This window comes from Astatotilapia calliptera, chromosome 7, assembly GCF_900246225.1.
Source record: "Astatotilapia calliptera chromosome 7, fAstCal1.2, whole genome shotgun sequence".
Classification (NCBI taxonomy): Eukaryota; Metazoa; Chordata; class Actinopteri; order Cichliformes; family Cichlidae; genus Astatotilapia; species Astatotilapia calliptera.
This window is the reverse complement of record NC_039308.1, coordinates 61,098,601-61,114,570: the sequence shown is the minus strand read 5'-3', so window position 1 is coordinate 61,114,570 and position 15,970 is coordinate 61,098,601. Positions and strand designations below refer to the sequence as shown.

Sequence of the window (15,970 nt, the reverse complement as noted above, 5' to 3'; positions counted from 1 at the left end):
TGATGTGACCTCTAAATCCAAACAGGTTCAAGTGTTCATCAGAAGAAAAGCACACCGCGCACACGTTACCTTACGTTAGGCTGTTAGTGGACCTAATTTTAGATCCACTGTGCGAAAAGAAAATAACTAACCAATGGATGAGTAAAGCCCTGCTTGGCATAACACCTTGGTATTTTCTCGGATTTGTCGTGCTAATGCGTTCAGCATCGTGTCTTTTGTGTGGAGATTAGCTCTCTCCTGCTTATTTTGAGCGAGGCTGAACATGTTGTTTGGACAGGTCTGCGTTGTACTTTAGCCACGATGAACCTCTGCCAGTATCGGCTCTCATTCACTGACAGACTGTGGAAACTATATTACGCTGTGACTGATGCATATCTCTTTCCATGTGCGCGTGTGTGCATTTGTTTATAGATATATTGTTAAGTTCAAATACTGTTTGGAATATTATGATTCATCACTGGATGAGCTTGTCTGTGCAGATGTGTTATTGGAAACAGTTTGCATTAGTTACACAGAAAAATATCCTTCCAGAGATTAAATACCATCTGTGGTGAATGCGCTGCATGCCCTTGTAGGTCAGTGGAACGGTGCACAGAAATGGCAGGTGTTTGGAGAGCTTGTATCAAAATATTTCCCCATAGCTGTGTTTGCGTGTGCCTGCTGTCTGTTGTCTTTCTCTGGTTGTCTCTTTGTGCGTGTGTGGACCACCCAAAGCCTTTGAGGTCATAACAATAACAGGTCCACTTCCTTCCAATGATATTGCGGGGCTCGTACAAGGGCTAGACACTATCAGTTCACATCGCAGCAGCCCGACTGTTTGGTGGTCTTGTCAAAGCTGTGCATAAGTTATTCCCACTCTCAGTGTTTTTTTAATCTACATTTGCAGATTCCTAAATATACAGTCACAGACTTGTATTTAGTTCGAGGAAGTCTGGGGATCTTGAAAAGCACCAACATAGCTCAGTGTGCTAATTGCCTCAGTGTGAGATCTGTCAGCCTGATGTTGCAATTAGCTTCTTTTTAAAAAAAAGCCTCTTCTGCAAGTCTTCTCTTACTGTTTACGAATGTTTCTCTACTTTTCTTTTTTTGCCCCTTGACTTCCGTGTAAACAAATTCCTCTGGTTAGACAGCACTTTCATTTTTGTGATTCTTCATTCTGTCATTCTCTCACCTCCCGGTGAGCGAAAATACGCTGTGGTAATTAATATGATAATGTGAGCAGCGGTTTAATTTTTTCCAGCCATCACTGCAAGCCATGTTAAATTGAGGGCTATGTGAGGTTTCAGCTGGAAACACTGAGGAGAGGCCTAGTACAGTATGTCTCTGTCAGTCTTTGGTCAGTTAAAGAGGGGAAATAATATTTGTTTTTTGGCAAGAAGAAAACTTTGCCCAGGGTCCCAGCTATTCTTATTTGCCCTGATAACTGTGTGAAATGTTAGACTTGCACACCTCAGTGCGGTGTTGCTTACTGTGCATGCATTTCAAACAGTGTTTCAGTTCAGTCTCAAAGACAATTGTGCTTTGTCTCACTTTTCCCCACCGAGCTGCAAAATCAACCCAGACACGTGCGGTGCACATTGTTTTGGAACCTAAGAATCTATATGGTAGCTTTACTGTGATTTATTATACTGCCGTGTTTAGTGTCATAATCAAGTCTGCTAATGTGTTTAATCAAAAGGAAATTCCTTCACTGAGCTTTTAAAAGTATAAAACACTTATAGGCTGTTTATATGCAAGAAGTTGATTTATGGTGTTAAATGACAGTGGAGCAATCGTTGTGGTTAAACAAGGGTGCAGCGTACTGCTCAGATGCCCAGGGCTGCCAGTCCCCCAGTCTGTCTAGACGGTTTAAACACTAGGCTTTATAGACCTGCTGCCTGGCAATCACTGATGATTCTTTTTGTGGGATATGAGAGACTGGGTCAGTTAAAATGATTGACAGCTAGTGGCTTTCTTTGTGTGTATTTGATGGGAGAATGCTGTGCATGATCTGAAGCAGTGGCTTCATCATTTGGTGGGTGACATAAAGCCTTTGAGGAGAAAAGGGCTCCACCTGCACGAGCTGTTATGAAATGATCAACACAAATGCTCCTCATAAATGTCATGTGGATGCCATTTATCCCTGCTGAGAAGAAGTACCTTTCCCACAGCCAACAATAATATCCATAATACAGCTGGGGAGTCACGTTGGTTTCAAGGCAGATGGCAAATGCCCTGCCACTCTCTCTGTGCTGTAAACTGTGGATAGTGATGGTAATTATTCTTGTTGTTATCAGTGGATTTGGAGTTGCTGTAACCTCAGATTGGGGCCAGTTTCCCTCGAGTGTATTAAAACCCCTTCACAACACTGGCGCTGGATGACATGTATCCACTTTATTACACAGCCTGAATTACTCACACAAATGCTGATTTCACTATCAGTGTTAATTTCCCTCAAAGGTTCTGAACAAACCTGTAGTTTGTGAATACAGTTGTATTGTACTTGGAATCTCGTTTTTATGTGGCTCAAGTTGATATTAATTATCGTTAAAATGATCTTTTATCCCACGCAAGATCATATTTTCTGTGTGCTTGTGCATTTTTTGACTGTTGTACATTGGCTTGTTGCATACGGGGAAGATAATCATTGACAAAAAATTGCTTTAGACAGACTTAGGAAGTGAAATACAAAAAGAGTTTGCCCAGTTTGTGATGAATGGCACTATTTGTATCCGTCTTGAGAGAGGGTTTTAATTGCCAGTGAATGGAATCTGTCTGTGTCTGATTAAAGCAAGATGCTGAAGCACAAGATGGCTGTTTGCAATGTGGTGTCTATTTTGAATTATCTTTATGCACAGCTACTTCTGTTGAATACTCAAACTGCTCTTTGTCCCAGCTGTTGTTATATGCCAAGAAAATTCTTTGATTAATCGACAGCACAAAGCCAAGACTGTGCCATATCGAATGACTGTCTGAGCAATAGTTCTGAGATCAGTGCCAGAGATTAGCCATGCTGCCAGAAGGCACCCAAAACAGTTCTGCAACTGCTGGGATGTAAACTGCCTATGTCTCTCTGCAGTCGTGCCTCCAAGAAACCGAGTCATTCACCGTCTGTGCGGAAAGACCTATCAGAGTTCAGGATCAGTTTCAGAAAAATCTCCTTTCCTGTATCCTTTTCCCGGGTGCTTTGAGTGCCAACCTCACTCTCACTAGACAGATGGGAAGAGGAAGTGAGAGCTGAATGAGCAATGCAGTGTGTGTAAAGAGGATGTGGGCCATTGCTATATTTTGGTTTATTAGTGTAAAGCTGGAACACATGAGACAATAGTGTGATTTTTCATCAGCTTGCAGGTTAATTGCACACTGCTTTGCTTTCATTAAAAGCCTGTAGGGCTCAGAGTTGGCAGCCTCTACAGGTTTTCGACGTTGCTTGGCATAAATAGTAAAACCACATGTTTGTCTCCAGTTAATGGAGATTAACCTGACAGTTGTATTCACAAGGACAGTGAGCACTTGAGGATTCACATACCTCCACAATAACAGCTGTGCTAATCCAACTGCACCCAGTCTGCCAGTTTTTATTTGTGTGGGGTTTTAATATATTTATTCTTATGTTAGATTGTCCTGCATGAAACTCGAAGAAAAAAAAAGACTGAGTAATATGTCTTGCGTCCACAAGGGGGTAGACATTCGGCACACATGGTGTTTTCTTCCGTGCCATAGACTTGCTTGGATCAATTTTAACCAAGTGACCGGGGACACACAAAATCTTATCTGAGGGTATTTTAGCTGGCTCTTGTTGTGTTCTGCTTTCATTCCCGCCTCAGCTCTGACAGAAAAGCAAGATTCACACACAAAATGTACCCATTTTCATTCTTAAACTGCACTTCATCTTAACACAGTGTGAAAGAAAAGACTTAAAACTCATGAGGATCCAGCAGTTAACTGTGAAGACCTCGTTATTACCTCATCACCGCCAAGTTGTTGTTTGTTATTTCCTCAGTAGCTTCACTTCTAAGCTGTTATGTTATAGACAGACAGGCTGTGATTCATATATTTGGAAAAAGAAAAGAGAGTGACAAATGTGCCAGAATAACATTGGAAAATTCAATTCCAGTGAAAAAAGGTCAAGCTTGCAGCGCCACAATCAACAGAAGAAAGTGCAGTTAGGATTATGCTGGAATTTCACAATGTCATACATCAAGAGTTGTGACTTTTTTTTCTTGATCTAATTACTTTTGTCTGTGCATGCATCAGCCATCATGGCCATCATCAAGAACTTTAACATCTCTTTTGTTCATTTAAACCCATAAATTGTGTTCTGCTTCGGCTGGTTACCGCATTATATGAGCACAAACTGTGGAGTGATTTGGTGATACTGATAAATAATGTGAAGTAAACATCCTAAGCTGATGAATGAGCTTTAATAGCGGGAGATATTTATGTAATTTTGCAATAAGCTTTATGCTTGTATACTCTCAGGATGCATTTTCTAATCAGTTTGTGTTTAATATCCCACTTAATGGAAACATGTGCACACAGATGCATGCACACAAAAGCAGAAAAGATTTAATGGGCCCCTTTTATAAACTGTTGCAAAAGCTGAGAACAGATGTTAGAAAATCTTGGATTATCTTGTCTGACTCGCTGTTTTCACATTAGCATGGTGGTGCATTTTCCAAGAAATTAGCAAAACAAACTGTGGTTCACACACCTTCACGTGTTATATTTAATGTCACATATCATCTGCTTTGCTCAAGGCAGCATTGTGTCAAACACCATTTAGTTAAAGGTATTTGGTAGTTCTGATTGGTGACAAAATATACTGAAAAGTCACCATATTTGTAGTCAGGAGCCCTTTTTTCCTGCTGGAATGCCGTTAACCGGGTGTCAGCTGTTGCTAAATTTAGTGACAGTGTTGCTAAGTTAATAACAATGAGGTGAAGTGAAAGAGGAATGGCCTATAAAAATACTTAAGGCTGGGATTTTGACTCCATCTCAGGCCACACTATTCACGTAAACCACCAGACTGCCAATTTTGTAACCGTATTTGTTAGTATGTGGCAGACTAGTTATAAATTTGGCCCCTGTGTTCATCTGGAAGGGAAGTTATCCAGATCCTGATCCCTTACTTGTGTCTCTTGGGTTTTTCGCAACATTTAGCAAAGGGCATTTAAATTTTTCATTCTTTCCCACACTCCACCTTTCCTTTTTTTTTCAGAACATTACTTTTTCTGAATGATGAATAGAGAAGATTGCTGTGGACACCAAATAAATACACGCATATGTATGGGAGATTGGACATGGGAATCAGATTACTACTCTGAGCAGGAAAGATGTTGAGAGTCTGAGTTAAGCATTTAAGCATTTGAAAAGAACAATATCAAAATAATTGAATATTCAGGTTCAGCTCTGATCAGTGCAATCAAACATTCATATATCCTATTAATTTCTCCCCTGCCAACCAGTGTCACTCAAAAAAGAGATGATCTTCTTTGACCTGTTCCTCATGACATCATTAGGGTTTAGGTTTCAAATGAATCAAGTGCTCACTTTTAAATACAGACTGTGGACTTTTTGGCACCAGACCCCTAGATTTGGTGATTTCATATTCTCAAGGAAAATGTTGTAGCTGTTGAAAGATACATACCAGTGTAATAGGCCCAATCCATCTTCATCTGTGTTTGAACTTGCTGAACTCCATTTTCAGATTCAAGCTCCACTGATTCACACGTCAGAAGCCCTGGACGTGTGCCATTTCTAATTCAGTCAGGTTTTACATTCATGGTCCCCATTATAAGCTGCTTTTATAACGACATCTCAGTTAGGTAAAAAAACAATCATTTTTCATGTTCTTCCTTGGACCTCCTACGACCTGTTAAAAACCAGGAGTCGTGAGATGTATATTTTTAGAGATTGAGGCTGTGACGCCCTCATTTGTCCATCCCTATCTTTTGTTTCTCTGTCTGTCCCAGATAAACACAAATTATGTGACATGTCGATTTCTATGCATAAGCGTATATATATAAACAATGTGTATATGTATTTGTTTTTCAGCGATAGCTGAGGTTAAACAGTCAGCACATTTGCAGCAACAGCTGCGAAGGTTATCAGTGAATGGTGGGTGTTGGTTGACCTTGACCGGGTGTGTAAAACTCTGATGTTGTTTGAGAGCCAAAGGCAAGCAGAGATATGAGGGAGTGGTGTTTAAAAGAAGACAGAAAGAGGCTGACAGGGCAGACGAAAGAAAAAAATAAGAGTAGGGAAAAAGTAAACCTGCTGGCTTTGTTGAGAATAATTAAATAGAGTGACCATTGGTGATCACTGACCATCTGCAGACATAATCTTGCAGAGAATGCAAGTTACCTACTGTGTTTGTTTTGGAGTGGTAAAGGAACAATCATTTCTCTATTCTCCTACAGATGGAATTTGGAGTCAGGCTGGTGGCTCAGGAAGATCCAGTCATTCCATTGTTATCTAGAAGAAGGTTGGTGATTTAGTTGTCCTTGAAGACACAAGGGGGACTGAGTGCACCTGGACAAAAGTGAGTGAGTCCCTAGCTGCAGTAGTTCAGTGGCCGACTGCCTTTTTCAAATATTCCTGGACCAATATGACAGTGAGTTACGTAAGAGGTAGAGTTAGCCACAAGGGATCAATATCTACCAGTGTGAAAATATTCATGCCATAATGCTGAGGCTGGTTGGGCGAGTGAGTGCAGTATGTTTGTCATCTGTCAGAATTTGGAATAATAATCGACTTCACTGGAGCAAATATGTGGAGCACTTTCATGCCAAAAGGGCCTTTTTACATTGAGCAGAGTTAGGAGAGTGGAAAGAAGGGGATGGGGACCAAAACAGATGGAGGACATTCACGTGTTTTCGTGTGTAACCGTTTAGAATTAGGAGTGGAGTTTAAAGGAGTGGAGTCTAAAGACTTGGGCAGCTTCTCCTGTCTCTGCTGCAGTCCCGTTGAGTGAGTTCGGGGTAAAAATCTCCGCGCACGGGCGTTAAGTAATGAAGCAATGGAAAATGTCATTTAACTCAGCATTGCTTGCCTTCATTGTCCAGCTGGCGTAAATGCTGATGCATATAAATGTCCGTGTATGCAATTAAACTGAAATGCCATTTCACTTTGATTTATCCGTTTTGTCCTTTCCTTTAGTCTGGGGCACGACTTGTGCTCAGACTGACTGTCAGTTTGACTGCAGAGCGACAGGGTTGGTAAGGAAAGTGTGTTTTGGGGAAAACAGAGGAGAGGAGTGATGAGGGAAATGTCTAAAATGGAAGTGGGTCCCTTATTCTGTCACAGATGTGGGTTTGGCTGAACAGTGAAATCTAGTCTTACACTCTGACATCATCTGTTCAGGAAAATCAATGACAACAACCACAGAATGTCTTTTTATTATAATTGAATCAGATACACAGACCATCAATAATTTTGACTTACTCTCTATTGATCACAGTGTTGTGTCAGTAATGTCATTATTCCCCCACCCCCTTCTTTTGTACATGGATGAGGAGGTTTAACATATGTGTACATTAGTGGGGTAATATGTAATGTCCACCTGTAAGAGGATGTAGTGAACACAACTCAAGAACTCCACTGAGAAACCTTTATATATATGTGACTGAGCCAATGTGATCTGGATTACTGTCAGCATAGGCTTTGTCATTGTGGTCTGGTGAAATTCAGGCTTCTTGGCTATTTCAAGTGTGAATAAATCATACTGAACAGAGGGGTGTTCTTAGGGCCCATTCACTGAGAAAGCAGTGATTTTTGTTAAAGCACACATACAAGTACATATTTATAGTTGTTTTCTTGCCCTCTTGAAGTGATTGTGACCAGTGATCCAAAGTTGCAAGCCCGAGCTAGTTCAATTTCATCTAATTTCTCATTGGTGAATCTTTTTCTCTCTATATTTGCACAGCTGCTACCCCATGGATACAATTACCGTATCCATATGTTCATGAAAGTCTGTTTTATCTCTGGTATCCATAGTTGGTTAAGCTGACATCTACTGCACTAACAGCCTGTGGCAAAATCACTGGTTGAGTGGAAAATAAGGACTTGTAGTATCAAAGTAATGGTGTGTTTTCATTTATTTTGGATGCTTTTCAATTCCATCTGTCACAAATTAAACACGTATCTGTTAGAGAGCTGCTGCATCAATTCCAGCTTTTTATTAAGAGGTAGTGTTTTGACACAGAGGGAAGAAAATCAGTCCAAAATTCAAATAGGGATGATATTAGTAATGTGGTAAGAGGTAACAGTAAAATTGGATACAATAGAAAAAAGAGATTAATTAATTAGTTATTTTGCAGAACTGTGCAAAATCTTGAATTGGCCTCATTTCTTTATATTTTGCTAGGTAAATAGGGAATAGGTGTAGTGATTTATTGAAACATGTGCAATGGGTATACAGTATATAAGGCAAAACAAAACTCCCCCAAAACCCCAGAGCTCAAACAGTTCTAACACGCTTGATATTCCACATTTAGTATGACTACCTTTATTCTTCAACGCAGCCTGAACTCTCTTGGGCAGTTTTCTTGTAATTCCTTTAAGTAGTCTTCATAATGCTGACATCCGAGCTTTGGGGAGGCCAATCCATGACTGATAGTGCTCCACTTGTGTGTTTTTGTTTCCAGGCAGGCTTAAACGGCATTGGTTGTGGGCTTGGGATCATTGTTGCACCAAAAATGAAGCCGTTGTCAGTCAGATGCTTTCCTGATAGTGGATTGATATCTTTTTCTGTGTTCATAAATCATCCATTTTGATAAGACCCCCTCCCCTAACACCATTGGGTGAAATGTGCCCCAAACCATGACAGAGCCTCTGCCATGTTTTACAGATGGCTGTAGACTTGCAGTGTTGTGCTGCTCCTCTGATCTCCTGACATATTAATGATAACTTGAACTGAAAATCATTTCACTCCATAAGACATAGTTTGCATGACACGTCGAGTTCACTGCAGAGAGTGTGGAAAGAACGTCGCACCGTAGGGCTGAACGATATATCGCATTTGCGATAATATCGCGACATGATCAAGTGCAATTTTCTAACCGCAAAGGCTGCGATTATACTCTGGACATGTCCAAATTCATGGGCTGCATCCTCCTGAGGCCGCATTTGTAGACCGATTACGTCACAGCGACGTGCCGAAGGCTGTCCAAATTACTACCATATCCCAGAATTCATAGCGCGGCCCAGCCAAACTCCAGTTTCCAGCAATGGCGGCCGCTACTAAGTTTTAAAATTACTCATACTAATCTTTCTGGGTCACAAAATAAACTTTTAACATATTTTCAGGCGAGAAAGTAGTTGTGTAAACATCAAATATCTGCTCGGTTTATCAAGATATCCCATATTTGCAAAAGTGCTTCGACGTTTTCAGAGGCGTCTGCTACCCACCAGCTCGACAGCTAGCCGGGAGCTCGAGGGTTACTGATGCGGCCGAGAACGGCACAACTCCCGGCACATCATTTTCAGATCACCGCGGAGTTTCGCTGCTCGGGTTAAACGTAATATATAAGTCACTTAGACAACCTAAAAATGTTATTGTTGGGCTTTTTTCAGTGTTTTGTTTGTTCGTGAGTAAATCGGTTTGGCTGAGATTAAAGTTATTAGATTAGATAAAATAAAACTTTATTAATCCCCCGGGTGGGTTCCTCCTTGGTTTTCACACAGCTGACTAAACGTCAAACAGAAAACTTATTAAACAGAAGTATGAGACAGTCGAGAATTTACACCAGTGTCTGGTTATATTTTAGATAGCAAGAAGCAGACGGCCGAGTTTATTAAACTCCACCGAGACAGCGGTGACGCTAATCAGAACTAGCCTTCTGATTAGCTAATCAGAAGGCTAGACCGTCCAATTTCACGCCTTTAAATTTTAAAGGCGTGTTTGTGTGTGTGTTTATACAATTGCTATTATGTTTGCACTTTATGTGTAATGTTACTGACTGCAGAGATCAGTAAGATGTGTGTATTTTTTATTTATTAGTTTTATTTATTTAATATTATTTTTTAATTGAATGACTGTCTAGTAGTTCACAGATGTCGAAAAACTGAGTGTGGTAAAGCCACTGATTTTTTTTATGTATATTTCTGCAATCTGCACATTGTACTGACTTTCATTTTAATGTTTACACCAGGGTTCCTTGTCAGCACTTTATGCTCAGATGTTTGTAAGCTAAAAATAAACTATTGTGTATGTTCAAATATACTGTTGTGATTGAAGAAGTTAAATAAAAATGTCAGTCATCAATTCATGCATCACCTCATGTCATCATAACAGAGGTCTGTCTTCCAGGAAAGAACAGTTTAAAATTAATGTAATATAGTATTGGCCATACTATATGATGTATTGCTTGTCTTTGTTTAATAATACAGAAGACAAAGACCTTAAAAAATAATCGCATATCGCATCGCAATCGCAATATTGGGGCAAAAAATCGCAATTAGATTATTTTCCATAATCGTTCAGCCCTATCGCACCGTATCACGTATAATTTGATTCACATATACGTTTTTGTGAACTCCATTGTACACGAAGCGATCTTCATGGGTGGGGGGGCAAAACGATCTGGTCGATACGCCCCTGAAGGCCGTTAAGGTGCTACCGGCAGAGGATGACGCTATGTCAGTGTTAGCACGCTGAATGCTATGCTGGAACAGCAACGGGAGTTTTACAAAGATCTAATTCACCAACAGCAAGATAACTTTAAGACATTTGTCCAATTAATCATGGATGGAACTAACAAAAGGTTGGACAGCATTCTGAGGGATGTACATGATGTTAAATCCAGCCTGCAATTCACGGATGGGGTTGTCACCGAGCTGCAAACTGAAGAGAGGTGCATTAAAAGCAAACTAAAAGAGTTTGAATCGGTGGTCAGCACCTTCGTGAGGAACACAGAGAATTAGCAACCAAGATGGATTATTTAGGAAATCAATCGAGAAGGAACAACGTTGTGGTGGATGGATTAATAGATGAAAAAGCAGAAACGTGGGAAGGATCAGAGAAGAAAGTCCGACATATGCTGAAGAACAAGCTGGGCCTGGATAGTGACAGCATTCAAATTGAACGCGCTCACAGAGTCGGTCCATACAAGGAAAATGGACGAGCCAGGCAGATTGTGGTCAAACTACAACGATTTAAAGATAAACAATTAATTTTCTCATCTGCCAAAAAACTGAAAGGTATCAATCTTTGCATCAATGAGGATTTTTCAGAGTCCATCAGGAAGAGGAGGAAAGAACTGTTACCACAGCTGAGAGCGGCCAGAGACAGAGGTGATATTGCCGTCCTGAAATATGACAAATTATTGGTTAAACCAAGGTCACAGAACTCCGGAATTAATATTTAGACTTCAGCAATGTTGTCATCTGTAGCTGTTGAGATCGATCGGTCTGCAGATGTCTGACCCTATACTTATTCCCGGATTCTCCGGTAAAGATTTTTCAGTAGCTCATGTCAATATTTGTAGCCTTAAATATAAGATTCAGGAAATTCAGTCACTGTTGTCAACAAATACGATAAGTGTGCTGGCTATTTCCGAGACTCATTTAGACGATGCCTTTAAGAATAATGAATTTGAAATAAAAGGTTATAAATTGTATAGGAAGGACAGAAACAGATTTGGAGGGGGGCGTAGCCCTATACATTAATGATAATATGGCAAGCAAACTACGTATGGACTTAACGCTTGACGATCTGGAAATTGTGTGGGTTCAGTTACACCCGCTCTATGGCAGGCCTGCATTAGTAGGTTGCTGCTATAGACCCCCAAGTAGTAATATGTTGTATGTAGAACGAATCTGTGAAATGCTGGAAAGAGTAACTGAGGAAAACAAAGACATGTTCTTATTAGGAGACTTTAATATCAATTGGTCGGCTCCTTCTTGTCCTTTAAGGAAAAAGATAAGTTCATCAGCGTCGGCTTGTTGCCTGTCTCAGATGATCACCATTCCCACCCAGGTCACAGTCAACGCAGGAGGTCATAGGTCATCATCATGTATTGATCACATATATACAAATGTTCCTGAGCATTGCTCTAATATTGTTTCTATTCCAGTTGGTTATAGTGACCATAATCTTGTAGGTTTGACCAAGAAAATGAAACCACTGAAAACTTCACAAAAGATTATTTTTCATAGATCATACAAAAATTTTAATGCAGATAAGTATATTAATGATGTAAAAGAAATTCATTGGATTGACATCTGCCTCGAGCGTGACCCTGATATGGCATTATCTATGTTTATTGAAAACTTTTGCTACCTGGCTGACAAACATGCCCCCTTAAAAAGATTTACTGTTAAAAAGAAATACGCACCTTGGCTAGATAATGAACTTAGGGCTGCAATGTCAGAAAGGGATATAGCAAAAGCACATAAGTCTGTCAGTCCACAAGAGTGGGCAAGATATCGCGAGTTAAGAAATCAAGTAACTAAATTGAATAGGCGCAAGAAGAAAGAATATTATCAACCCAAGCTCAAGGAGGCCAATAAGGACAGCAAGAAGGTGTGGAAAGTTTTAAATAATATAATGGGTAGAGAGCTTGCTCCGGTGGTGGCTCACATCTACACGGGTGGTACGTTTATAAGTAAAGCTAAGGACAATTATTTTGTGAATTACTACAGCAATAAAATAACAAATTTAAAATCTAATATGATCCCACCTTATCACGTCGTCTTATACAGGATGTTATCATGAATAATAAGCAATGCCAATTTAAGTTTGAGGCAGTGAATGCGGAGATGGTAGAGCGCTTATTGATATCACTTCCTGACGATACATCCTCCGGCTCTGATAACATAGACAGTAAACTGCTCAAAGTTGCAGCCAAGTTTGTGTCCCTTCCTATATGTCACATATTTAATAGATCTTTGGCATGCAGCTTATTTCCATTGCAGTGGAAAGAATCGAAAATAATTCCCATTCCTAAAAACAAGAATGACGTTTTTAATGGTGTCAATAGCAGCCCTATTAGTCTACTCCCCATTCTAAGTAAAATTAAACTCTCTTTCAGACACTCTAAACCAAGGCACAATGTACATTCCAGATTCCTTTAATTTTAAATATGTTTATATTGTCTATCCTGTAAAATAGTCAGATGTCTATTCATACTAATGTACAGAATTCACCTGCTTGCTGCTACTACTGCACATTCACCCAATGTGTGTATATATATATAAGGGGTGCAACAATACACAAAATTCACGGTTCGGTTCGGTTCGATACTTTGGTGTCACGGTTCGATATTTTTTCGATACAAAAAAAATGTTCATGCCTTTTTAATTTGTCATTTATTAAATTTTCACGGCACATTCCGCACCACATCTCTGTGCGTTCATCATTTGTTTGAAGCCAGCTCACCTCCTGCAACTACTTTTCCGAGAATACGTGCTTCTTTTGTGGTTCGGACTCCTTCTGACATTTCTTTGGAGGTGGAGGAACATCACAGTAATTGCTTAAAGGAGCTTCTTCGACATCTTTAAGAGTTCTAAACAAATGTCTGTCCTCCTCCTGAAAATCTTATGTATGCAAACACACGTTGCAACTTCTTATCTTGTGCCCGTTTTTTATTTTGACAGCGAATGCGCACCTGCGGACCACTTATGTGCAGCCCTGGTTATTTCGCTTGTCATATTGCAGCCACAGAAATTCTTTTGTCCATGAAACCATAAAGCTGCACTTTCTTTTTGCCTTATAGTCTGATTTGTCATAACTTTTCCGTTTTGTGGTAAGTTTTTCTTTGGCTGTCACTTCTTCACCCTGACCGGTCTTATTTGGCTCAGCAGAACTAAAATATTGTGGCGAGCTCAGACAAGGAGGAGACGGAGGTATCGTTTGGTCTTGCTTCCCGTGAGCTAGCCAGGGAGCACAGCCGTTTATTGACATCTGCAGAAGAACACTGCCGCTAGCTAACTGCTCAGCGCGGCAACAGCACAGCAACAACAACAACAACAACAACACCACCACACAGGGCGCCCTCTGACCCCGGAAGGACACACCGTCGCAGCGAGAGGGCGTCACCCGTCACTATGGCAACATAAACAAAACATAACTGTACAAACAGAACCCCGAACAGCCCTGACCCGCTACATAGCCCCCACCTAAGGGGTCAGTCGTCCCCGACGACCCCATTACCCCACACAAAGTCCTGCAAATGTCCAGGTGCCTTCTTTTGGCGCACCGGCCGGTCACGACCGGCGGGGTAAAAGTCACTCGGGTCAGAACATGGGGTGCCACCATCATCCCGCTTCTGACACCAATGTGGCGAGCTCAGACAAGGAGGAGACGGAGGTATCGTTTGGTCTTGCTTCCCGTGAGCTAGCCAGGGAGCACAGCCGTTTATTGACATCTGCAGAAGAACACTGCCGCTAGCTAACTGCTCAGCGCGGCAACAGCACAGCAACAACAACAACACCACACAGGGCGCCCTCTGACCCCGGAAGGACACACCGTCGCAGCGAGAGGGCGTCACCCGTCACTATGGCAACATAAACAAAACATAACTGTACAAACAGAACCCCGAACAGCCCTGATCCGCTACAATATATATCCTGCTGCTTTTACACACGCACTCACATAATGCTCAGCGATTCTCTGCACGATCAACATGTTTAAGCTTGCTGCGGGAGATTTCACTTGTCATGTTTGCATAGTAAGCTAACGATTGATAAGACAACGTCAGAGGAATTGGTGCGCAAATTATCATCACTCACCAATCAGTGCTGTCGCTCTCTATACACAGTTCGCGAGATTGCAAAGTGAAAGCAAAAAAACAAGCGCAAATTCAAACGCGATTTCAATATGTCACATATTGGCAGTGGCTCACCGATGCCAATGACATAATTACCCAGCTACATTTCCGAAAGAATGCAAAAGCATTGACATAGATTTTTCCTTCCTACAATAGCCCGACGGGCAGGGTAGCCCATCTGAAAAAAATCGCTAGCCCCAGGACGTCGGGCTAGCGATTTTGCGAGCCTTGTATCTGATTGAGGAATCACTCATCTTTGGAAAAGAGAGTTTATTACAGAGAAATGCCTCTTTCCAAAATAAAAGCTATACTATCCGCTTCTTCTGGGCTATATTCTCAGCAGCATAAGGAGAAGCATGTGCTAACAGCTGTCTAAATGACTCGGCTAAAGTTAGTAGCATGCTTGTTGTTTTTGTCTTTGCACTAGGATGATGTAAATGTGCAGTCATATTCGTTGTGTTCCCACTAGTGCTTTCAGGTTAATCTCGTTGAAATGACCTTAACGCCACAACACGGCAAATCTCCGTTAACGAGCTACCACCGATCGCCCTGTGCATGGGGCTAGACGGCCAACACGTTAACGAGCTAACTGCGCTAACACACTAGTTCCCACCTATGTAATTGAGCATTGCATGGCACATCCAACATACTGTTTTACTTTAGTCCATGACTCGCTTACCTTCAGGGTCATACGTCACATGAAAACCAAAATAATTCCAAACGCCAGATCTGAATGAGGGTGGGTGGGGGGGTCCATGTTGCAAGGAGAGCTTAACTTCTGTCTTGCTAGCTTTCCCTGCGCTCTTCCTTCTGACGATGCTGTCTGTGTTGAGCGCTCAGTGGATCTGCGCTCGACAGTGCAGCCTAGGCGGAGTAGTCGAACGCAGATTCACTGAGCGCTCAACACAGACAGCATAGTCAGAAGGAAAGTTGATAAAATAAATTACAAATGTTGTATTGTTCGATACATATGCGTACCGAACCGAAAGCACTGTATCGAACGGTTCAATATCGATACGAATATCGTTGCACCCCTAATATATATATATGTTCTTCCTCTACCCCCCCCCCCCTCTCTTTTTTGCACATATCGAGGAGCGTGTCAGGCTATGCATGTGAATAAAGAACCTTGAACCTTGAATTATGGAGAGGATTGTCTATGAACAAATTCAAATTTACCTAACAGAAAATCAGTTACTCACTCAGTTTCAACATGCTTA

General features: G+C 41.1%; 1 protein-coding gene across 5 annotated transcripts in view; it reads left to right on the top strand.

Annotated features, from left to right (window-relative positions):
* LOC113026982 (zinc finger protein 469-like) overlaps window positions 1-15,970 on the top strand; it is a 227,278-nt gene that overhangs the window by 20,734 nt on the left and 190,574 nt on the right. The window contains exon 3 of one of the 5 annotated variants that reach the window (XM_026176339.1): window positions 6,402-6,523. The exons of the other annotated variants lie outside the window; for them this stretch is intronic. The gene's annotated coding sequence lies outside the window, so the exon portion shown is untranslated. The remainder of the gene's footprint in view (window positions 1-6,401; window positions 6,524-15,970) is intronic. 5 annotated transcript variants of the gene reach the window in all.